The sequence below is a fragment of the Lepus europaeus genome, chromosome 1 (assembly GCF_033115175.1).
Source record: "Lepus europaeus isolate LE1 chromosome 1, mLepTim1.pri, whole genome shotgun sequence".
NCBI classification, from domain to species: Eukaryota; Metazoa; Chordata; class Mammalia; order Lagomorpha; family Leporidae; genus Lepus; species Lepus europaeus.
Window position 1 is genome coordinate 105,460,347 of NC_084827.1, and position 25,099 is coordinate 105,485,445.

At 39.8% G+C, this 25,099-nt stretch overlaps 1 pseudogene; it reads right to left on the reverse strand.

Moving 5' to 3' along the window:
* The window catches only part of LOC133763032 (zinc finger MYND domain-containing protein 19-like), a 127,311-nt pseudogene extending 109,826 nt beyond the window's left edge, over positions 1–17,485 (reverse strand).
* Positions 17,486–25,099: the final 7,614 nt, after the last annotated feature.

Here is a 25,099-nt window from a genome sequence, read left to right on the forward strand (position 1 = left end):
TGAGATGGAACCTCATTGTGGTTTTGATTTGCATTTCACTGATTGCTAGTGATCTTGAACATTTTTTCATGTGTCTGTTGGCCATTTGGATTTCCTCTTTTGAAAAATGTCCTTTTAGGTCTTTGGCCCATCTCTTAAGTGGGTTGTTTGTTTTGTTGTTGTGGAGTTTCTTGAACTCTATGTAGATTCTAGTTATTAATCCTTCATTAGTTGCAGAGTTTGCCTCTTCACTTTCCTGACTGTTTTGTTTGTTTGTTTGTTTGTTTTTTTCACAGGCAGAGATAAGGAGAGAGAGAGAGAGAGAGAGAGAGAGAGAGAGAGAGAGAGAGGTCTTCCTTTTCCTTTGGTTCGCCCCCCAAATGGCTGCTACAGCCAGCGCACTGTACTGATCCGAAGCCAGGAGCCAGGTGCTTCCTCCTGGTCTCCTGTGCAGGTGCAGGGACCAAGCACTTGGGCCATCCTCCACTGCCTTCTAGGGCCACAGCAGAGAGCTGGACTGGAAGAGGAGCACCCAGGACAGAATCTGGCACCCCAACTAGGACTAGAATCTGGGGTGCCGGTGCCAAAGTCAGAGGATTAGCCAAGTGAGCCACAGTGCCAGGCAAAAGCAGGGGCTCTTTCTTTTGCAGTATAGAAACTTCTCAATTTGATGCAATCCCAATTGTTAATTTTGGCTTTGAATGCCTGTGCCTCTGGGATCTTTTCCAAGAAGTCTTTGCCGGTGCCTATATCTTGCAGGGTTTCTCCAATATTCTGTAATAATTTGATGGTGTCGGGTCATAGATTTAGATCTTTAATCCATGTTGAGTGGATTTTTATGTAAGGTGTAAGGTAGGGGTCTTGCTTCATGCTTCTGCATGTGGAATTCCAGTTTTCCCAGCACCATTTATTGAATAGACTGTCCTTGCTCCAAGAATTGGTTTTGGATCCTTGATCAAATATAAGTCGGCTGTAGATGTTTGGATTGATTTCTGGTGTTTCTTCTCTGTTCTATTGGTCTGTCCATCTGTTTCTGTACCACTACCATGCTGTTTTGATAACAACTGCTCAGTTGTAATCTGTATTGCAAGGTGTCCGGCGCATAACAAATCTTCCCAGGTAGTCGAATCAATTAATTCACAGGCTTTTATTGGGATTCCGCTCCCGGGTGAGGTTCCCCAGTCCCAACAGAGCGGGGGCCAGGGAAGTCGCATGTCAGAAGTTGGGAGGGTTCCTTTTATAGATACAAGGCATGGAGGTTAAAGGTTAAGGCAGGTCTGATCCTCATTGTTGGCCTTTAGGCATCTGGGCATCTGCAAGGACCTTGACAAGGACTTTTCTTCCCTGGAAGTACAGGGAGGAACTCTCCATTCCTGGAAGTATAGGCCTTCCCTCCTTGTGGATCCCAAAGCTACCATGTATGTCCTCAAAGCTTGTATTGTGATGCCTCTAGCTTTGTTTTTGCTGTAAAAGATTGCTTTAGCTATTCAAGGTCTCCATATGAATTTCAGCATCATTTTTTCCAGATCTGAGAAGAAAGTCTTTGATATTTTGAGTGGCATCACATTGAATCTATAAATTGCTTTTGGGAGAATGGACATTTTGATGATGTTGATTCTCCCAATACATGAGCATGGAAGATTTTTACATTTTTTAGTATCTTACTCTATTTCTTTCTTTAAGATTTTGTAATTCTCAATGTAGAGATCCTTAAAGTCCTTGGTTAAGTTTATTCCAAGGTATTTGATTGTTTTTGTAGCTATTGTGAATGGGATTGATCTTAGCAGTTCTTCCTCAGCCGTGGCATTGTCTGTGTATACAAAGGCTGTTGATTTTTGTGCATTGATTTTATATCCTGCTACTTTGCCAAACTCTTCTATGAGTTCCAATAGTCTCTTAGTAGGTTCTTTGGATCTCCTAAATAAATAATCATATCATCTGCAAAGAGGGATAGTTTGAATTCTTCCTTCCCAATTTGTATCCCTTTAATTTCTTTTTCTTGCCTAATGACTCCGGCTAAAACTTCCAGTACTATATTGAATAGCAGTGGTGAGAGTGGGCATCCCTGTCTGGTACCAGATCTCAGTGGAAATGCTTCCAACTTTTCCCCATTCAATAGGATGCTGGCCATTGGTTTTTCATAAATTGCTTTGATTGTATTGAGGAATGTTCCTTCTATACCCAATTTGCTTCGAGTTTTCAGCACGAAAGGGTGTTGTTGTGTTTTATCGAATTTTTTCTCTGCATCTATTGAGATGGTTTTTCTTCTGCAGTTTGTTAATGTGGTGTATCACATTGATTTATTTGCATACATTGAACCATCCCTGCATACCAGGGATAAATCCCACTTGGTCTGGTTGGATGATCTTTCTGATGTATTGTTGCATTCTATTGGCCAGAATTTTATTGAGGATTTTTGCGTCTATGTTCATCAGGGATATTGGTCTGTAATTTTCTTTCAATTTTGCATCTTTTTCAGGATTAAGGATTAAGGTGATTCTGGCTTCATAGAAAGAGTTTGGGAAGGCTGGCACCGTGGTTCAACAGGCTAATCCTCTGCCTAGTGGCGCCGGCACACCGGGTTCTAGTCCCGGTCGGAGCGCCGGATTCTGTCCCGGTTGCCCCTCTTCCAGGCCAGCTACCTGCTATGGCCCAGGACTGTAGTGGAGGATGGCCCAAGTGCTTGGGCCCTGCACCCCTTGGGAGACCAGGAGAAGCACCTGGCTCCTGCCTTCGGATCAGCGCGGTGCGCCGGCCACAGCAGGTCGGCCGAGGCGGCCATTGGAGGATGAACCAATGGCAGAAAGGAAGACCTTTCCTCTGTCTCTCTCTCTCACTGTCCACTCTGCCTGTTAAAAATAAAAAAATAAAAATAAATAAATAAATAAATAAAAGAGTTTGGGAGGATTCCCTCTTTTTCAATTGTTCTGAATAGTTTGAGAAGAATTGGAGTTAGTTCTTTAAATGTCTAGTAGAATTCATCAGTGAATCCATCTGATCCGGGGCTTTTCTTTGTTGGGAGGGACTTTATTACTGATTCAATTTCTGTCACAGTTATGGGTCTGTTTAGGTTTTCTATGTTTTCATGGTTCAATTTAGGTAGGTTGCATGTGTCCAGGAATTTATCCATTTCTGATAGATTTCCCTGTTTGCTGGCATACAACTCTTTGTAGTAATTTCTGATGACTCTTTTTATTTCTGTGGTGTCTATTGTTACATTCCCTCTTTCATCTCTGATTTTATTGATCTGGGTCTTTTCTTTTTTTAGTTAGATGGGCCAATGTGCTGTCAATTTTGCTTATTTTTTCAAAAAAAACTAGCTCTTCATTTGGCTTATCTTTTGTAATGTTATTTTGGATTCAATCCTGTTGATTTCTTCTCTGATTTTAATTATTTATCTTCTCCTACTAGTTTTGGGTCTGATTTGCTGCAGTTTTTTCTAGATCCTTGAGATGTACTTAAAGCTCATTTATTTGGTGCCTTTCCACTTTCTTGATGTAGGCACCTATTGCTATAAACTTTCCTCTTAACACTATTTTTGCTGTATCCCATAAGTTTTGATATGTTGTGTTGTTATCCGCATTTACTTCCAGAAAGCTTTTGATTTCTTCTATGACCCATTGTTCATTCAGTAGTATGTTGTTCAGTCTCCATGTGTTTGCATATGCTCTAGGGATTCCTGAGTTGCTAATTTCCAGCTTCATTCCACTGTGGTCTGAGAAGCTGCATCGTACGATTCTAATTCTTTTGAATTTGCTGAGACTTGCTTTATGGCCTAGCATGTGGTCAATCCGAGAGTAGGTTCCATGTACTAATGAGAAGAATGTAAATTATTTACCTGTAGGATGAAAAATTCTGTAGATATCTGTTAGATCCATTTGGGCTATAGTGTTGATTAAATCTGCTGTTTCCTTGTTGATCTTCTGTCCAGTTATTCTGTCTATTTCTGAAAGTGGAGTATTGAAGTCCTCCAATACTACTGTATTGGAGTCTAAGTCTCCCTTTAAGTCCCTTAACATATCTTTTAAATAAACCGGTGCCCTGTATATGCACCCTGTAATTAGGTGCATATACGTTTATAATAGTTACATCTTCATGTTGAATTGATCCTTTAATCATTATATGGTACCCCTCTTTGTCTCTTAACAGTTTTTGTGTTAAAGTTTATTTAGCCCAGGTACTAAGAGAAAAACTGCCAGCCCAGAATATTATATCCTGCAAAGCTCTCATTTGTGAATGAAGGTGAAATAAAGACCTTTCATAGCAAACAGAAATTGAAAGAATTTGTCACCACTCATCCAGTCCTGCAAAAGATGCTTAAAGATGTGTTACACACAGAAACATAGAAACACAGCCATCAGTTTGAAAGAAGGTAAAGGAAGAAAACCTCCCAGTAAAAGATCACAGGAAGTTCAAAATATGTATTAGAAATATCTTTGGGAAAATGGCAGGGCAAAGTTACGACTTATCAATAGTCACATTGAATGTTAATGACCTCAACTCTCCAGTTAAAAGACACAGACTGGATGAATGGACTAAAAAACAAAACCCATCTATTTGCTGCTTATAAGAAACACATCTTTCCAATAAAGATGTATGCAGACTGAAAGTGAAAGATTGTAAAGGCTGGCGCCATGGCTCAATAGGCTAATCCTCTGTCTGCAGCGCCGGGACACCAGGTTCTAGTCCTGGTCGGGGCACCAGATTCTGTCCCAGTCGCTCCTCTTCCTGTCCAGCTCTCTGCTGTGGCCCGGGAGTGCAGTGGAGGATGGCCCAGGTCCTTGGGCCCTGCACCCGCATGGGAGGCCAGGAGAAGCACCTGGCTCCTGGCTTCAGATCAGCGCAGTGTGCCGGCTGTAGCGTGCCAGCCGCAGCAGCCATTGGGGGGTGAACCAATGGAAAAAGGAAGACTTTTCTCTCTCTCTCTCTCTCACTGTCCACTCTGCCTGTCAAAAAATAAAGAAAGAAAGAAAGAAAAAAAGAAAGATTGGAAAAAGATATTCCATGCCAACAGAAACCAAAAAAGAGCTAGTGTAGCCATATTAATATCAGACAAAATAAACTTTTTAACACAAATACTGTTAAGAGTAAATTGACTCTTAACAGTGAATTCCACATTTCTACTAAAACACATGTGATAAGGGGTAGCAAAAATTCAAGTAGAAATTTGCTGTCTCAGGGCCTTGAGGTCTCAAAGAATAGAGTTTTGGATGTAGGAAATTGAACGTTAAGTTACCAGAGACTGAAGGTGAAAAATAACTGGCTGCAGGAGAGATAGCCTTCAGATCTGCATTTAATTTTCTTCAAATCATCAATAGTCCCCTAAATTGTGTATGTATCTAAAAGACTTTAAGGATAACCATTTAACATTGCCAACAGAATATTCAACATGCAGAAATTATTTATTAACTTCTTTTTAAATATTTTAATGGCTTCTTTGTATTATCTTTTGTATTTTTATTTTAAAAAAATAACATATAGGGGCCGGCTCTGTGGCATAGTGGGTAAAGCTGCCACCTACAGTGCCTGGCATCCCATATCGACATCAGTTCAATTCCTGGCTGCTCCAAATAATCTGCAGTCTGACAGAAATCACTCTATATCATCTCCATAGAGATGTTGGTTGACTGGAATCTTACACCAGAATATTATTGGGTGATGGGAATTTTCTTTATCTTTCTTGGTATGATGGCTACTATGGATATGCATTTATTAAACTTATTAAAATGTATACTTTCTTTATTTTATTAATTTATTATATGTGAATGTTACCTCAATAAAAAGTAATTATTTTTCCTATTTTAAACCTCAATAAAAGTGCACAATTCGGCAGCTTGTTATTGTTTCATACCACACCATTTATTTCAGGAGTTATGAAAACACTCAGTTGTTCTGTGGTTTGCACCTTTCAAATGTCACAAAACAGTGTCACCTACATGAACATGCTAGATCACAAATCTACAGCTTCCAGATTCCCTATTTAGTCCCTTTATATAAAATTAAATGGGTGTATGCCCATGATTTTGTAAAATTTTCTGACCCTAGGGTAGCCTGCCTTGAGATCCAGGCATATTTTATTTAAAAACAATATAAATGTACATACAGGTTCTTTCTTCTTTAGTCTCTCTATTAAGAGGTTAAACTCTTAGATCACTAAGAAGGGAGGGCAATGTCATTTACTGAGTAAACTTCACAAAATTGGGTCTACTCTTTTAGAAAAAGTTAATTACTTCTCTCTGTCTCTCTCTCTATCTCACTATCCACTCTACCTGTCCAAAAAAAAAAAAGTTAATTACTTATACAGACTGTTTTTTTAAACATATTGTTGTGGGCTAGGTTGGAGCCCAAATTAATATCCCAGTCTGTTGCCTTTTACTTAGAGAAGAGTTATAATTATAGACATAAGCACCCGTTATGAAAAGGTTTGTTTACAAAGTAAAAAGAATACAAAAGCATATGAGGGCTTCATTTAGGGAGAGTGGGCCAGGAAAGGTAAAAAGGGAATTTCATACCCTGCTCTGCTTGTCCTGGGTCCATGAGGTGGAGAGGGAAGACAGAGTCCCCTCCTCTTCCCCAAGCTTCTTAGGGAGTGGCTGCATGGTACTGCCCCCAGGTCCCAGGTAAGAGGAGGTACATCTGCTTGATGGGTGGGTTGATAGGATTACATGGGGTGGGGTAGGTGTGGCCTCCAGCTCATGAACTTGATCTATCTCCCTGACTTTTCCCACATCAACATTATCTACTGTAACTTGATCATTCACTTTACGTTATATATTTTAATAAACTCTATTAGCTTAAAAACATGAAATTACTTTTACATACCTATTGAGATAGGTAACTACATAAACCTATAATTTTGTTGTGTAGAAAATACAAATCAAACTGGTTTGAGCAACATAGAGAATGCATTGAATCACCAAATTGAAAAGTATATAGTTTCAGACATTGTTGCCATCTCAATAGCTCAGCTGTGCTCTCATCCGTGTTGGTTTTATATCCAAGCCAGAGTTATATTCAGCCCCCCCTAAATGCCTGATTCTTACTAGTTCATGTCAAAAATTAATAGTTACTATTTGTTAGTACTCTCAGTGAAATTTTCTGAAAAGACTGCCATTGATGTAGCTTGTGGACAGGGAAAATATTCTATCTTTGACCAAGGAGTAACCATTTGCCCATCCTTAGACCTGTGGTGCGGTCAGTACAGAAATGCCTCAATAAGAACAGAGAGTCAGAGAGCTGTGTTTTTCAAAAGGTAAATCAATCTCCTTCTAGGAGAAGATTGGGTTTGGAGACTAGTCAAACCACAAATAAGAAACAAAACAAAACAAAACAAAACAAAATCAACAAAGAATACGTATCCTCTGTGTTAGCTGAACAGTACACCCAAATCATAGTATAAGAAGTATTTCTTCATTGATCGACAGTGTTCAGTTCCTACATTTTCTGTATGAAGTCATGTTCCTCTTAGAATTAGATTTTGGTGCCGACGCTGTTGTACAGCAGGCAAAGCCGCCACCTGCAGTGCCGGCATCCCATATAGATGCCGGTTCAAGTCCCGGCTGCTCCACTTCCCATCCAGCTCTCTGCCATGGCCTGGGAAAGCAGTAGAAGATGGTCCAAGTCCTTGAGCCTCTGCACCCATATAGGAGACCCTTAAGAAGCTTCTGGCTCCTGGCTTCAGATTAGTGCAGCTTCAGCCATTGGGGCCAACTAGGGAATGAACCAGAGAATCGAAGACCTCTCTCTCTGTTTTTCCTTCTCTCTGTGTAACTCTGACTTTCAAATAAATAAATAAATTTAAAAAAAAAGAAGTCAGAGTTACACAGAGAGAGGAGAGGCAGAGAGAAAGCGATCCTGCATCCGATGGCCCACTCCCCAATTGGCCGCAACGGCCAGAGCTGCGTTGATCCGAAGCCAGGAGCCAGGAGCTTCCTCTGGCTCTCCCACATGGGTGCAGGGGCCCAAGGACTTGGGCCATCCTCCACCACCCTCCCAGGCCACAGCAGAAAGCTGGATCGAAGAGGAGCAGCCGGGACCAGAACCGGTGCCCATATGGGATTCTGGTGATTCAGGCCAGGGTGTTAACCCACTGTACCACAGCTCTGGCCCCCTGACTTTCAAATGAATTATTACATCTTTAAAAAAAAAAAAAAAGGTAGGAGTTTTTCTATTGGTATGGATTGGTATCTAAGGGAGAACTACAAACATTGCTAATCTGTCTTTAGATTCCATATATTCCTTCTTTTTTTTTTTTAATTTTTTTTTATTGTTGACAGGCAGAGTGGACAGTAGAGGGAGACAGATAGAAAGGTCTTCCTTTTGCCATTGGTTCACCCTCAGCGGCCGGTGCACCGCGCTGATCCGATGGCAGGAGCCAGGTGCTTATCCTGGTCTCCCATGGGGTGCAGGGCCCAAGCACTTGGGCCATCCTCCACTGCACTCCCAGGCCACAGCAGAGAGCTGGCCTGGAAGAGGGGCAACTGGGACAGGATCGGTGCCCCGACCGGGACTAGAACCCGGTGTGCCGGCGCCGCAAGGCGGAGGATTAGCCTAGTGAGCCGCGGCGCCGGCTCACATATCCCTTCTGATACATTCTTATTCCACGTCTAGTAATTTGTACCAATGTTCATCCCAAGCTACTCACTTTCTTCATCCTGGTAGAGTTTTGGAGGGTGGGGCTGGAAGAAAGCCACAGAAGAGACCCCAGATCAGGTGAGACTTACTGCTACAGTATGGTCTCTAGATTATTTCATGCAGTAATAGAAAATATATGGAATTATGTAGACTGTCTATTCTGTTTCTTCCATTATCTTAAGTAAAGCTTTGCCAGAATCATGGTCAGAATCAGGAATAGAGTGGAGCCGAGATTTTTTTTCTCTATAAAAATAGCTCAACTAGTTTGGTGCACAATTCTAGTTTAGCCTCATTATCGCTGAATTCCAACTGAGTGGGCCAATATTTTTTAAACCAACAGTAAAGGATAATTTGGACTTTGAAATCAGAATTCTGACTAGCAAAATTATTCTGATCTCCATCAAAAGCTGTTGTCTTTACCTCTGTGGTGTTTCAGTTCCTTGGTTTCTAGTGTGAAGCTTGTCTGCCTGGAACCAGTCATTATGTCATCGATTCTGCCTCCAGACCTGTGTATATGATCCAAAGCATAGCAGTGTGATTTTATTCCAGCTGTTGCCAGGGAGAAGAGAAAAAGCTTTCTCTTCCCACTTAAATAAGAAGCAAATGAAATATGAAATCAGTTAGTGATCATTTACTTGAAGAGGAAAGGGAGAAAAATATCAGGTCATTATTTGGATGCCAGGATTAATTTTCTTTTAAAGCAACAATAGTTAAAAGGAGCATTTGTTTCAAATACTAGTCACACAAGCATTGCTAATCATACCAGCAATACTGTTTTATATACGCAGTAACCAATAAATTCCCTTTATTACTTAGGCCAGATTGAGGTGATTTTCTGTGATTCATAACTAAAAATCCAATTTATATTATCAATTAGTGAAATTTCTTCATAAATAACTTTTAATAAACATGAAATCAAAACACAATCAGAGATAAAGCATTAAACAATATGTCAAGGTACATGAGCTTTCTAAATAACCATTGATGGATAGTTTCTGCGATTTGAGTGTTTTTAGCTGTAACTGGGACTGGACTCTTGCCCTATGCTCTTTTTAGGCTCAAATGACACAATCTATATAAAAAGATTTTATAATGTATAAAGGACTATGAAAATTCAATTTAATTTCACTTTGAGACCTATGAAAGTTCTACATAATTGCTCGACGATCACCCTTCACCATTTGAATTTCTGACCAGTAATCATACTTGGTTTACATGCAGTGAGGTAAATTTAGGCCATGTCTCTACTGACAAAGCAAGAAAATCGGGTCAGATCCCCAGATAATTCAGATAGAAAATATACCCAATCAGAGAATGATCTAATTTCCTCAATTCACTGGTCAGTTGCCGCCAATGGGTGCTCTGCTTTATGAGTAGCTATCCTGCATATCATCACATCCTGTTTAAAAAAAAAACACAGTGCACGAAGACAGAGGCACAACACTTTGTTTTCTGCTGACCCACACTCTCTCAAGGTTACCAGACTCAAGATGGTCTGTGCAACCCCCACTACCTTCCTAGATGGAAGGTGAAAGAAAATGTGAAAAACATCTACGATCTTTAAAAATATGATGCTGAGTGTCAGAAAGTTCTAAGATTTTAATACACATAATGTTTACGCAAACGTAGCTGGGTCCACTGTACACAGCTCACCAAAAGTGCTTATCAACATTCTCCAGCTAATCTCCATTTTCAGTAGTCTGAGTTTACAAAGCCCATGGAATTTCAATTTAATCAAATTAAATACATTTCTCTGATGAATTGTAGGCATAAGCAAGTCTGAGAAACATTGAAATAAATCAGTTCTTAAACTTTTCCAATTTTTTCTAGTCAAGTGTTTGGTCTCTGCAGCTGTTTCTATCATGTACTTTTTTTTTTTTCTTATTGAAATAGTCTTATGAGATAGCTTAAGTAGTTACTCGTTACCAGTTAAGCCTTAAATAGGCCATGGGTTACTGGAATGTTATGGCCAAGGGGAAAAATGGGGAAGCACTTTGGGCATGCACAGTGTCAGTACTTTTTTTTTTTGCAGGGGATTTGAGCAATTCAGCATATTTAGTGGTAAGACAAGACTCTGCTATTTGAAAACAACAAACACAAGCACATTAGTTCTGTTTTTAAAATAGAAGATCCCAGCTACTTTGCCTGCAGCATTACTCATCCAAATTTTTTGTGTGAATTTTTAGTGCAGACATATTGTACATGCATGGCACCAGGTTATTTTGGCACAATTATATCAGAATAAAGATCCGCTGAGACATCCTGTAAGTCTAGATAAAATAGCTCCCAATATCTGCAACTGTCAATGAAAGAGCTCCAAATGCTAACAGTGTGCATAGCAGCAGTAGCTTATATAACAGCCTACCTACAACTAGGTTTTTGGCAAAGCCTTACAGACACTGATAAATGTATCCAAACACTGTAAACTGGCTGTGTAGAGGTAAGAGAGAAACATGAAACGAAATGAGAGTATTATCATCTGTCAAAAGCATGCAGCAGATTCCACATATATGCAGCTAAGAAAAAAAAGAAGGGGGCAAAGAAAGTAAGAAAGGGAAGAGGAAGCATAATATATTTGAGGCGTAAAATTATATCAATTTCCAATATACTGGCAAACAGGTGAAAGCAATTTAATTGTATCCAAAGGAACACATTTCTGTTTTGCCTGACAAGTAACTGTATGCAATTAGCCTATATCAAAGTGTTTGTATTTGGTCCAAATCCATGCATTTCAAGTGCTGTAAAATTAAGGTGATCCACAGATGAGTGCAAACTGATCCCATAACAAGGAGTAATTGCTCTACACAATTTCCCCAGATCTCCCACTTCTGGAGAATAACTAAGTCACCACCCACAGATAGTATTTACAACTTTTCTGACTATATCCCTTCATGTTTCTTTCCAGCCAAGGACCTACTTAGGGAACTTGTGCACCAAGGGAAGGACAGGACTATAAAATATGTACAAGCTCCATTTTGGGGTAAAGTTAGTTTAAATGTAGTTAATTCAGCAAGCACACTTAATTTGAGCACCAACTTCATGTCAGATCCTGTAGTAAGAACACAACAGAGTGACAAAGTGTTCCTGCTATCATGAAATTACAATCTGATGATGAAATTTCCTTTGCTGTGCTCCACTTTTATGATGGTTTACTTCCAAGTTGTTGTATGCTTAGGATTTAAAGAACTTTCCCTTTGAATAATCGTTCTTCCAAGATTTTTCTCATCCTGAGAACATCCCTCCTCCTACCTTTCCTTCATATATATAAAGCTAGCAATCCTTCACCGGTGATGACATCACACTTAATCTGCTTTCCTTAAGGATGATCATTTTAAAGTATTTATTTTAATAAAATTTTAGTGCATTTTATGTTACATTTTTATTCATTTAACATTTTTTTTGAGTATCCATTAAGATTCAGACATTGCTTTAAGTGCTGGGGATCACAGTCAACAAGTCAGGCAAGCTCCTTGGTTTCACGGAGCTGATGTTTTAAGGTGAACACTTTGGTTGGTTATTCACAAAACTTCCTACATTCAGTAGAACTATGTTGTTCCTTCTTCTATGTCTCTAGTCTTCCCCCACTGAATTTCTCTTTGGTATTGCTTTTTTTTTTTTTTAAGATTTATTGATTTATTTGGAAGTCAGAGTTACAGAGAGGAGAAAGAGAGAGACGGAGCGGGTGGGGTGGTATTTTCATTTGCTGATTCACTCTCCAAATGGCTCCCATGGCCAGGGATGGGTCAAGCTGAAGCCAGGACCCAGGAGCTTCATCCAGGTCTCACACGTGAGTGTAGGAGCCCAAGCAGTGGGGCCATCTTCCATTGTATTCTCAGGAGCATCAGCAGAGAGCTGAATAAGAAATGGAGAAGCAGGGAATTGAACTGGCACCCATATGCAATACTAGCATCCCAGCTGGTACCTTTACCAGATACAACACAATATAGGCTTCTTGTATTGCCTTTTTATTTTATCTAGTGATATTATTTTTAAGGTGGTTGCCTCAAATTATTTTTATTTGTTTCTCCTCATTCCCTTCTGATATGATTTCATGCACTTTACTATTATTCACTTATTTGGACTAAATTCCTATATTCAGGACTGAAATTTCCTTGAGCTTCAGACTTTCATATTTGTGTTGAAATTTAAACTCTCTTGGAGCTGGCGCTGTGGCCTAGTAGATAAAGCCACCACTTGCAGTGCTGGCAACCCATATGGGGCATTGGTTCGAGACCTGGCTGCTCCACTTCAATTCAGCTCTCTACTATGACCTGGGAAAGCAGTAGAAGATGGCCCAAGTCCTTGGGCCTCTGCACCTGCATGGGAGACCTGGAAGAAGCTACTGGCTCCTACCTTTGGATCGGTGCAGCTTCGATTGTGATGGCCAATTGGGGAGTGAACCAGCGGATGGAAGATCTCCCTCTCTCTCTCTCTGCCTCTCCTCTCTCTGTGTAACTCTGACTTTCAAATAAATAAGTACATCTTTAAAATAATCAATAAAAGAAATGTAAACTCTCCTTACATTCCATTGGGAAACTACAGATTAACAATCCCAAATCTTATCTCATCATGTTCCTCCTACAATTCCAGCCTTCCAGCCTTCTCTTGAATTCTATAGCTTATGCTGAGGTGGTATTAGCCATTCCAGTCTTTATGACTGATAATTACTCTCAACCTTTTTTTTTTCCTTTGCATTGGTTGTCTCTATCCCCTATGCTCAAGTAATTGTTCGAAAAAACTGAGTTACATCTTTAATGTTTCTGGTGTTTCTCTCGACTTCTTTCTTCACCATCTGACAGCCTAAATAAAAACTGGGCATGTCCAACTTTAAGCTGGCATCACTTTCCTAAAGGAACCCATTTCCTCCAATTCAACTTACACACAGTATCCTAGTTAATTTCCCTCCTCAGAACTCTTGAATACTGCATATCTGAAAAAAGTTAAGTAAACAATTGTTGGCACACCAAGTCTTTGTTGAACTGAACTGCTCAATGTCATGGCATTTTTTTCTCTTGTAATAAATATTTGTTAATAATAAGGCATGTATAGGGGGCCGGTGTCGTGACTCACTTGGTTGGTCCTCTACCTGCGGCACATGCATCCCATGTGGGCACTGGGTTCTGGTCCTGGTTGCTCCTCTTCCAGTCTGGCTCTCTGTTGTGGTCCGGGAGGGCAGTGGAGGATGGCCCAGGTGCTTGGGCCCCTGCACCAGCATGGGAGACCAGGAGGAAGCACCTGGCTCCTGGCTTCAGATGATGCAGTGCCGGCCATGGTGGCCATATTTGGGGAGTGAGCCAGCAGAGGGAGGGCCTTTCTCTGTCTCTCTCTCTCTCACTGTCTATAACTCTACCTGTCAAATAAATAAAAATAAAATAAAAAATATTAAATAAGACATGTATAAATGTAGAACCAAAAATAATATGCCAGAATAGTAAATGATTAGTAAAAACCTATAATCTCTAAATACAAGCTCTGAAGGTTGAGTTCTAGAATTTATAAGGTGAAACGAAGGGTGAAGCATTGTGGTGATTTCCAATGGTGTGAGCCATCGCTTGCAACTCTGGCATTCTATATCAGTGTGTAGTTTGAAATCCCAGCTACTCTGCTTCCAGTTCAGCTTCCTGATCATGCGCATGGGAAGGCAGAGGAGGATAGCCCTCTGGGTTCCTTCAAACTACATGTGAGGCCAAAATAGAGTTCCTGGCTCCTAACCTCCACATGTACAAGACATAGTTGTTGACAGCCATTTGAAGAGTGGACCCAGAGATGAAAGATTCTCTCTCTCTGTCTCTCTCTCTCTCTCTCTCTCTTCTGTCTGTCTGTCTCTCTCTCTCTCTGTCACTCCACCTTTAAAATAAATATATTTTAAAAGGAAATGGAAGCAAAACATTGGTTTGTTCAGCCAGAGATCCAAAGCATGCATATGTGTCTTAGGAAGTAATTTATTCATTAGGTAAAGCAAGCCAAATTCATGTTTTGCTATCAGACCAGAAGTAGATAATTACTTTTTTATAAAAAAGAGGTTTGAATTTTCTGAAGTTCATTTTAAAGAGGCACATTTCTATAAGAATGTTATATTTTGAGGGCCAGCACTATGGTGCAGCAGGTTAAAACCCTGGCCTGCAGCGCCGGCATCCCATATGGGCACTAGTTTGAGTCCCAGCTGATCCACTTCGGATCCAGCTCTGCTATGGCCTGGGAAAACAGTAGAAGATGGCCCAGGTCCTTGGGCCCCTGCACCCACAAAGGAGACCCGGAAGAAGCTCCTGGCTCCTAGCTTCGGGTCAGCTAAGCTCTGGCTGTTGTGGCCATTTGGGGAGTAAACCAGCAGATGGAAGACCTCTGTCTCTCTCTCTCTGTAACTCTGTTTCAAATAAATAAAATAAATCTTTTAAAAAAGAATGTTATATTTGTTCAATTAAGATAAGGACATTTTGAATTATTTGTGCATGCACAGTTTTTTTCAAAAAATATTTGGTCGTTAATATTTTACAATAAAATGTGATGTTTAATGTATTTCTACTACCATGTATACTGTCAAGCTACTTGTCACCAGTCTATTTCCTATTTAAATACTAACAATGACCAAACCATAGAATTCATTAAATAATTCAAAACAAATTTTGTGCAATTATTTGAGGTTTCTCCTTTCTGGGATACTCAGTAATCCTCCTCCTAATTCTTTTATACTAAAGATTTAAGTAGTTGTTTATAGAAGTAAACATGCTTTTTTGTGTTTTGTCCTTAGCTTATTGTTTCTGTTATTCTTCAGGCAGAAAGTAATGTCTGATTCTTCCAGTGGTAATGTTTGAATATGAACATTGTGTGTACCTTTGTTATGTGGCACCTATGTAGTGAAATTGTTTTCACTTTTAGTTGTTTTGATAGTATTGTCAATAATGTATGCATTCTCAAAATGCAAAAGATGCATCATTAGAAAAGTCAATAATGATATCTATTACATAATTCAACATATTTGTCAAAGGTTAAGACAGTTGTACTGAATTATAGAAGTCATTCAGCAAACTATATCCCTTACACACAGAAAGGTAATGCTACTTTCAGAAGGAGTCATGTACTTTACATTGTGCATGAGGCTATTTGTTCCTGACATGGGGTTCATGTCTATTCATGGAGAGATCTTGGATAATATGATTTTATTGGTGTGTGCACACCATGCCTAAACCTGAATTCTTCCAATATCACATTAGTATATATTAATGAAAAGCCTGTGAATAATTGTCATGTTGTTTTGAAGGCATCTATATACATTACTTAAATATATATGCATATGTGTGCAAGTTCTGAATACACATGTTGCAAACATAGATGAGTCTATGTGTTTATATGTGAGTATGTGTTTTATAGACTTATATTTCAAGAACACAATTCTTAATGTGTACAGAAAAACATCTCCAAGGGTCTCTGGGATTTTTCACAACATCTGAAATTTGTTTCGTAATTTTTAGTTAATTTACCTGAAAGATAAAAACACGAGTACATTTTATTTACACAATTAGAACACCTTTATTGAAAGTGTATAGTATATGATTGTCAAATGATAATTAAATGATTAATGTAGATTTCGTATATTATTACTTCTTTGTAAAGTTTGAAAAACTTAATTTTAGCAATGCTGGAATTAAAAAAATATGTAACAGAGCAGTCCCATACCCGATCCATTGTTTTTCTTTCTGCAATTCAAGTGAAACATGGTAAACCACATCATGAAAATATTAAATGAAAAAGTTCCAGAAATAAATTCATAACTTTTAAATTGCTTGCCATTCTGAGTAGTATGATTAAATCTTATGCCATCACACTCATTAGATCCCAGATGGAATATAAATCATCCCTTTGTCCAAAGCATCCTTGCTGTATGCACTACCCACACATTAGTTATTTAGCAGTCATCTTGGTTATCAGATAAGCAGTTCTGGTACACCCGTTATTTGCCTGCAAGTAACCCTTTATTTTGCTTAATAATAGCATAAACCTGCAAAAGGAACAATGCTAACAATGTGCCAAAGTGATGTGCCAAAGTGAGCCATAGTGCTTCTCTTAAGTGAAAAGCTGAAACTCCCTGACTTATTAAGGAAAAGAAAGAATTGTGTGCTGAATCACTAAGATCTCTGGTAAATTAATATATTGCTATTAATATATTGCTGAGTCAACTTAGAAAACTGATTTTACTATAGGTACATATGTACATGAAAAACATTATATACAGCATCTTGTATTATCTGTACTTTCAAGCATCCATGGAGTTACTGTACTTTCAAGCATCCCTAGAGCAAGGACAGTGTCTTCAACAAATAGTGCTGGGAAAACTGGAACTCTGCATGCAGAAGTATGAAACTAGATACCTATATTATACCTTGCAAAAAATCCACTCAAAATGAATCAAAAACCCCAATCCATGACCCGATACTATCAAATTGCTAGAGAACATTATGGAAACTCTGCAGGACATTGGCATAGGCAAAGACCTCTTGAAAAAGACCCCAAGAGGGAACTCCCCACCAGGAGAGCCAAAGACAGGGTTGTGCCTTAGCCCAGGAGCCTCCTCAGCACCCCCTCTCCCCCCTGGGTGGCCAGCTGCTTTCTCGCCTAGCCCTGCCCTGAGCAGCATGGTCCCCTACCCTGGGCAGCCAGGCAGGAATGTAAATGGGGGAGAATCATCCACGGACATTAAAAAAAAGTGAAAAAGACTGTAGGGCCCTCTCCTCCCTCTCCCTCTCCTCTGCTCACCCCCACTCCCCCGTCCCCAAGCCCCTTTTCCTGTGGGGCCAGCTGCCCCCACCCCCGGCCCCGCGTGGAATGCCAAGGCCCACCTCGCCCCCTCCCCGGGCCTGGAAGTAAGATTGCACATGAGCTACTGTAAAGGAGGAGGAGCAGCGTCGAGAAATGTGAACCCCTAGAGTATCCGTGATACGAGAATAAACTAAACGCCTTTGTAACAGCCCTGCCACCCGTGCTGCTCACTGCTTGGGGGGAGAGTCACGGGGAAGTGAGGGGCGCGCCCCGCAGGCGCCAGGGCCTCAGCTGCTCCTGTGCACGTGGGAGGTGCCCCACGCCGCTCACCCAGCTCCTCCGAAAAAGACCCAGGACAGCTCCTGGGCTCCCTCTCAGGACCGCACAGGAGGTGGAAGAACGTGCAGGCGCCCTGGAGGCCGAGTCAGCCCCAGAAAAATGAGGTCTCCAGTCCTCGGGGGGGGGGTCCAAAAGGCCCCCATGGCTCTGGGACGACGCAAGGGACATCGAGATTACACAGGCAGGCAGGTTAGTAACCGGATCCAAAGGTCTCCACCGTGATGGGGCTCCCAGCCAAGTTCAAGTTCTGGTGCTGACTTGGGCACCGGGAAGGGGAGGCGATGGCGGGGGTGTGTTTTGGCAGTGTCCCCTCCTCGTGTCAGCAGGCCAAGTCCTAGCCTTGGACACCAGTAGGCAGGGTTTTGTCATTTCCTGTTTTTTTCTAAAAAGATTGCATTGGCCAGGGCTGGTCCCGGCCGGCCGAAGCCGAGAGCCAGGAGCTTCTTCCAGGTCTCCCACATTGGATGCAAGGGCCCTGATCACCTGGGCCGTCTTCCCTGGTGCATTAGCAGGAAGCAGGATCAGAAGTGGGACGAGAAAAGGGGCGCCTGCCTTTCCGAGGGCAGCTTTTAACCCCAGGAAGAAGTGAAATTAAGTTTGCCTGTCCCTTAGTAAACAGGAACCTCCGTGCAGAGAAAAATCCAGTCCTTTCTGCAAAAGGCTCTTGTATTTGGGGCAGCATCTGACATCCCTAGTGCTGGCTTCCTGCACCTGGGCCCAGGACGAAGCAGGTGAAGGTTGAAGTACTTGAACCCCCACCACCTGCGTGGGAAACGCAGACAGAGGCCCTGACTCCTGGGTCCTGGCTGTCGTGAGCAGATGGAAGATTCTCTCTCGGTCACTCTGCCTGTCAGATCTTGTTTACAGTGCATACTATTTGCATAGCAACAGCCCACATCCTGCTATAAACTTAGTTTTTGATGCAAGAAAATAAAGAAAGAAAAAGACCCCAAAAACACAGGCAGTCAAAACCAAAATTGACAAATGAGGTTATGTCAAGCTGAAAAGCATCTGCACTGCAAAAGAAACACTCAGCAAAGTGAAGAAGCAACAGACAGAATGAGAACAAATATTTGCAAACTAAGCAACTGATAAAGGGTTAACATCCAGAATCTATAAAAAACTCAAGAAATTCAACAACAACAACAAAATAAATAATCCAGTTAAGAAATAGGCAAAGACTTAAACACATATTTTTCAAGAGAGGTTCTTCAAATGGCCAACTGACACTTGAAAAAATGTTCAGAATCACTAGCTACCAGGGAAATGCAAATCAAAGCCACAATGAGGTTTCATCTCTCCTCAGTTAGAATGGCTGTCATACAGAAATCAACAAACAACAAATGCTGGTGAGGATATGGGTGAAAAGGTACCCTAATCCACTGTTGGTGGGAATTTAAACTGGTGCAGCCACTGTGGAAGGCAGTGTGGAGATATTTCAGAAAACTGAATATAGACTTACCATATGATCCAGCCATCCCACTCTTGGGAATTTACCAAACCAAAAGAAATCAGCATATGAGAGTTCTCTGTACCCCCATGTTCATTGTAGCTCAATTCACAATAGCTAAGATACGGAATCAACCCAGATGTTCATCAACTGAAGACTGGATACAACAATTATATATACACTGTAAGTACTCTTAGCTGTAAAAAAGTGTAATCCTATCTTTTGCAACAAAATGAATGCAGCTGGAAACCATTATACTTAGGGAAATAAGCCAGACAGATATTTTATGTTTTCCCTGAGCCAATGTAACTAATAGAGTATCTAAAATATAATATATTGGAGTGAAATGAACATTTTGAGATGTGATGATTGTTTACAGCCCTTGTCTCTTCTGCTGTGGAACAGTGTTGTTTTTTATTCTTTGTTTTTATTTTCATATTATTAGTTCAACTCTTTTACCTAGTGTAGGGTTAACCTTACAATCATTAAGTAAACTAAAAGAAGATCTTTTTAAAGATTATATTAGGAATGATAGAGGGAGGAGAAAGAAGAATTGGAGCAGGGGCAGGAGCAAAGTTGGGGTAGGAAGTATCACTATGTTCCTAAATCTGTGTATATGAAATACAGAAAACTTGTACAACTTAAATGAAGTTTTTTTAAAAAAAAGATAAAAAAGAAACATATCCCACAAGGACCACGGAGAAACTACTGCTTTTTTGTCAGTTTCTTTGCCAACAAGAGCATTCTTACTTGCTGTTCTGATTGAAAGATTTGAAACAATTTCATTATAAGGAATTTCTTTTCTTTGTTTTCTTAAAGATTTAATTATTTATTTGAAAGGCAGAGTTACAGAGGCAGAGAGAGAGAGAGCGAGAGAGAGAGAGGTCTTCCATCTGCTGATTAACTCTCCAAATGGCTGCCAGGCCAGAGCTGGGTTGATCTGAAGCCAGGAGCCAGGAGATTCTTCCAGATACCCAACATAGGTGTAAGGGTCTAAGGACTTACGCTTTTTTCTATGGCTTTCCCTGGCCATAGCATCGAGCTGGATCCAAGGTGGAGCAGCCGGAACTCGTCCCAGCACTCATATGGGATTCTGGCAGCACAGGCAGCAGCTTTACCCACTACACCACAGCATCAGCCCATGAATTTCCTTTCAATCATATCAGAAGTCACAGTCCTGGAAGAAGAGCACCTTTGTGATTTAAGAATGTAACCCCAAACACAGAAGGGGTTAATGGTAGTGCCACGACTCAGGTGCTGATTTACACCATGCTGCTTGTTACCAAAGGTTGGTCTGTTAGTTCACTTTAGTTCTAAGTACCATCATTTTCATTTTCTTAATGTTCCCTTTAGAAAATGCCTGGGGACTGCAGTGTGAAAAGGCTGCATCTGTTCAATATTGCCAGCACCTTCCCTCTTGTTAGGTTTGTGTGACAGGCTCACCAGAATATTTATCTGTGACTAATAGAGACCTCTTTTCTCAACTCCAGTTGACTCATTCCATTTTGAAAAGGCGATGATATTGACATCCCAGTTACCACCTCTGGGACTGCTTCTCAAGCTGGAAATAAAAGTGTCTGCTGCTCTGTTTGTGTTAGAGGCACCTGTGTGTAAAAAGACATCCAATAGCAAAGATCTTTTGCTGTTTTTTTCAGACTCATGTAACATTTCAATTTTACTTCTTGTGACTCCCCTGATACAGCAAATTAGAATCACTCCCTCCCCACACACTGTTTGCTTTGATGTTTCCAAACTCTTCATCAAGTTTACTCTGTTGAGAATTACTTTGTTCATAAATTCACAGGTCACTAATCCTTCAAGACCTAAAGCAAATGGCACTCCATCCGTGGTGCCTTCTCTCAGCTATACACCATAACAAAATATACTATTCCTGTTTCTGGATTGCCATAGATGTTTACCTTGACTTGTGTTGTGGAACTGACATTTTGTAACTTTCAACTCATTGCTTTTATTGAAATATATTTATCTATGATTTATTTCTATTTTCTTTGTACTTTAGTTACTTTTGCCCAAACAAGATGTAGCCTTTAAAATTGTAAGTTATTATCATTACAACTAGTAATCTTTATTTTGCTTTGCCTGAGATCAGGTCATAGTACTAATTTATAATGCATTATTTATCCTTGAAGGTGTTCTGTAACTAATTTTGTTATTGTTCCAATTCTTTTGTTTTTATTTATTTTTTGGGTTTATTTTATTTTTGAAAGTCAGAGTTATAAAGAGAAAGGGAAAGTCAGGGGAGAGAGAGAGAGAGGGAAGGAGAGAGAGAATCTTCCATCCATTGGTTCACTCCAAAAATGGCCACAGCGGCTAGGGTTAGGCCAGGGTGAAGCTAGGAGCCTAGAACTCCATCTGGGACTCTCATATGGGTGGCTGGGCCCCAAACTATTGGGCTATCTTCTGCCAGCTTCCTAGGTACATTAGCAAAAATGGAGCAGAGAACTCCAACCAGTGCTTGTTTAGGATATCGGCATTGTGGGCAGCAGCTTGATTGACTTTGCTGCAATACTGACCTCTCCTACTTTCTGTAAAAAAGGAAATTGAGTGACAAAACATTTAAGTACTTTTCAAAGAATTACAATGTTTCCCAATGAAACAGTAGGAATCAGAGCATGGTTTCTGAACCACTATACCATTTGCCTCTACCTTGTACAGAATAGTAATTAAACTTAGATCTTTCATTGCTTGATGATTTCCACAGAAGCTAAACATGGTCTTAAAATGTGTCTATTTGGGAAAGTTTCTAGACTTTTCTTATGGTTGATTGCATGATAACTTTTGGTGCTAAACTGCAGATTTCCAAGCAGCTCCCTTCACATAGGGAATCATATTTCATGGGAATCTAAATTTATGAGAAGTCCATATAAAACTTACACACTTTACGTTTTGTGAAGCAATGGTTAAAACAAAATTTATATATTTTTTTCCATTCTAATGCAGTGGTTCCTCTGATGGAGTTAACCTCTCCTGGGTGTAAGGTCTATCTATCTATCTATCTATCGATAGATAGATAGATAGATAGATATAGTTTCAAGACTTCATGGTTGCAGGCTATGATGTGGTAGCTCTGATACAGGAAGCTGCACCTGATATTTCACATTATTGGGCTATGAAAATAGTTTGACCCAAGATTTGGTGATGAGACATAGAGTAGTAGATTCTACAAAAGCAGAAGTTTATCAGAGGCCACCACAGTCACATGCTCATTTCCCCCTGTAACTTTAGAGAGAAACACAGACATCATTTATTCATCTTGGCCAATTTGGTGGGAGAAGACCATTTCAGGGTCCCCTCTCCCTCCATGACTTAGTTTTGTGCACCTACAGCTCTTTCATCAAGTGATTTTTTTCATTTAGTAATTCACCCAACAAACTTTTATTAAGCATAAGTTTATGAAAGAATCAGTCTAAGAATGGGGAAGTAAAGATGAATAAAATATGATGTTTCCTGGCAGGAGATGTAGCAAACCCCAGGAACAACTCTGTTTTACCTTATTTGAAACTAGGAGAAGGAAAATTCTGCTTGGTAGATGAAGTCAGTGAAGCCTGAAAAATCTTATAAGAGGAAAAACAGAAGCCAAGTAGAAAAATTGCATGTGTTTAGTTTAGGGAATTGCAAGTAAAGTTTAGGCGCAAATTTCCCTGAAGCAGGTTTCCAACAAATTATTCAACTTATTCCCAGTTGAAACAGAGAGCATGTTTTACTCTCCTATATGAGAGTTCTTATAAATCCTTAACATTCCTTTTTTTAACCTCACTTCTTTTCAACATCCATGTTTGCAAATTGTTCTTCAGATATTTCTTTCTCTTCAATTGATGAGCTCAAGACTTCATTTTTTTTAGCAGATTTTATTTATTTGAGAGCTAGAGTTACAGTAAGAGGAAAAGGCAGAGGGAAAGGTCTTCCATCTGCTGGTTCACTCCTCAGATGGCCGCAATGGCAGGAGCTGGGCTGATCCGAAACCAGGAGCCAGCAGCTTTTCACAGGTCTCCCATGTGGGTCCAGGGGCCCAAGTGCTTGGGCCATCTTCTGCTGCTCTCCCAGGCCATACAAAGCAGAGAACTGGTCTAAAGTGGAGCAGCTGGGATGAAAACCAGCGCCTATTCAGGATGCCAGCACCACAGGTGGAGGATTAGCCTACTGTGCCACAGCGCCATAAAACATTTAAAAATCTGTTTTATGAGGTTGAAAGAATGTAAAAGTGTCATGTGCATACTATGCTCAGTTGTTATAGGTTATTAGTCTTCTATTGTTGTGCTGACTTGTATCCACTTGAGCAACAACTAAGTGGAAAGTCTGAAAGCATAAGAAAATCATTCAGGATCTATGTAAAAATATAATCAGTAATAACCATGAAGACAGAAAGTATTCATAACAAATCTCTCAGGTAACATTTAAATTGATCTAATCTTTTATTTCAATCTACCAAAATCTTTGAGAAGCAAATTCGACCAATTTTTGTTTCTTGTCTCTGTCTTCTCATCACTATGAAATAAATATGTAACTATGAAGCCAAATGCCAAGAAAGTAAAGGCAGAAATATATATGTTTGCATAAAAGTAACAGGTACACCATATATTTGGCACTGATACTAAGTAATAAATAGTTAACTCCTCCCATGCACTTTATTTTTATTCTACTGTGTGCTAAGAAAGTGGTCCTGATATCAATGTGAGTAAAATTCACTGGGGAGCTAGCTAAAGACACAAATCACCAATCTTCAGATATCCTAAAAGTATAAGTTTGAGATGGCACTTGGACATCAATAAATTGTGCATATTATGCCGATTCAAATAAACATTTAAGAGCCATACTGCTAGGGAAATATAATAATCAGTGATAGCAGGATCTATAAATTTAGCTAATCAACACATATGCAGGATTATGTAAGGACAGAATTTCAATCCCTCTGATATTTCAAACTCTATCTCCAGTCTAGCCCAGTGAAATCCTGGGGTTCATTATTGTTTTGTTGTTTTTCCTCTAATTGTTCAGTACTATCATGATAAGCAGTTTTATAAGTTCGTTCTGCATAGATCTGTTATGACTTGGGAATTGTGTATAATAATACTGGGGTCTTAGTTCTGTTTTCTCTTTTTTTCTAATTCTGTAGTCCATATTTTTTTAATAGGCCCTACCTTATATGAGAACTCAGATGGAGTAGGTTCAGGCTTTTTAGATATTTCCTGTGCTATAAAAAGAAAACACAGTCCTGTGCCTTCTATGGGGATCATATTGGATTTTCAAATGGCATCCAGACATTGATCAGCGATCTTAGTGGCTTCAGCAGGGACAGAATCCCGAGTGGAAAGAATCATCAGTATTGGCAAGCTCCTTATGTTCAGCAAGAGGAGAATTGTGATTTTGATTTGTATATTCCCTTGACAAATATTGAACATTTGAGCAAATGAAATGAATGAAATACTCAGCAGGCTTTCCACCAGGCTTATTCAGTCCTTCAGGGTTTAAAATAGTAAAGTTGGAAAGTGGAACCTCAAGGCATCTGGCATAAATAACTGATTTCCAATCACTTTAAGGGAGGAAAAGATGCATTCCATGCTAATACCCTTGAGTTTGATTTCCAGGATAATATTTGAATAACCGTCAACTTTTACAGATGTAAATTCTATATTTTAAACAATATGAAATAATAAAAAATAATCTTTTAAAAAACTAAGCATGTTATTGAATAATAAAGAGTACTATTTTGAATAAGATTTTATATCTTTTGCCTTTCCATATAAACTTTAGAATCAAATTTATCAATTTAGACAAAATGCCTTGCTGTAATGTAGAGTGTAGTTCATTGAATCTATAGATTAAGTCAGAAAAAACTGGTATTTTACTATATTGAGTTTTCCAACTCATGAACACAGAATCTCTCACTTCATTTATATCATCTTTGATTTCTTTTGACACCAT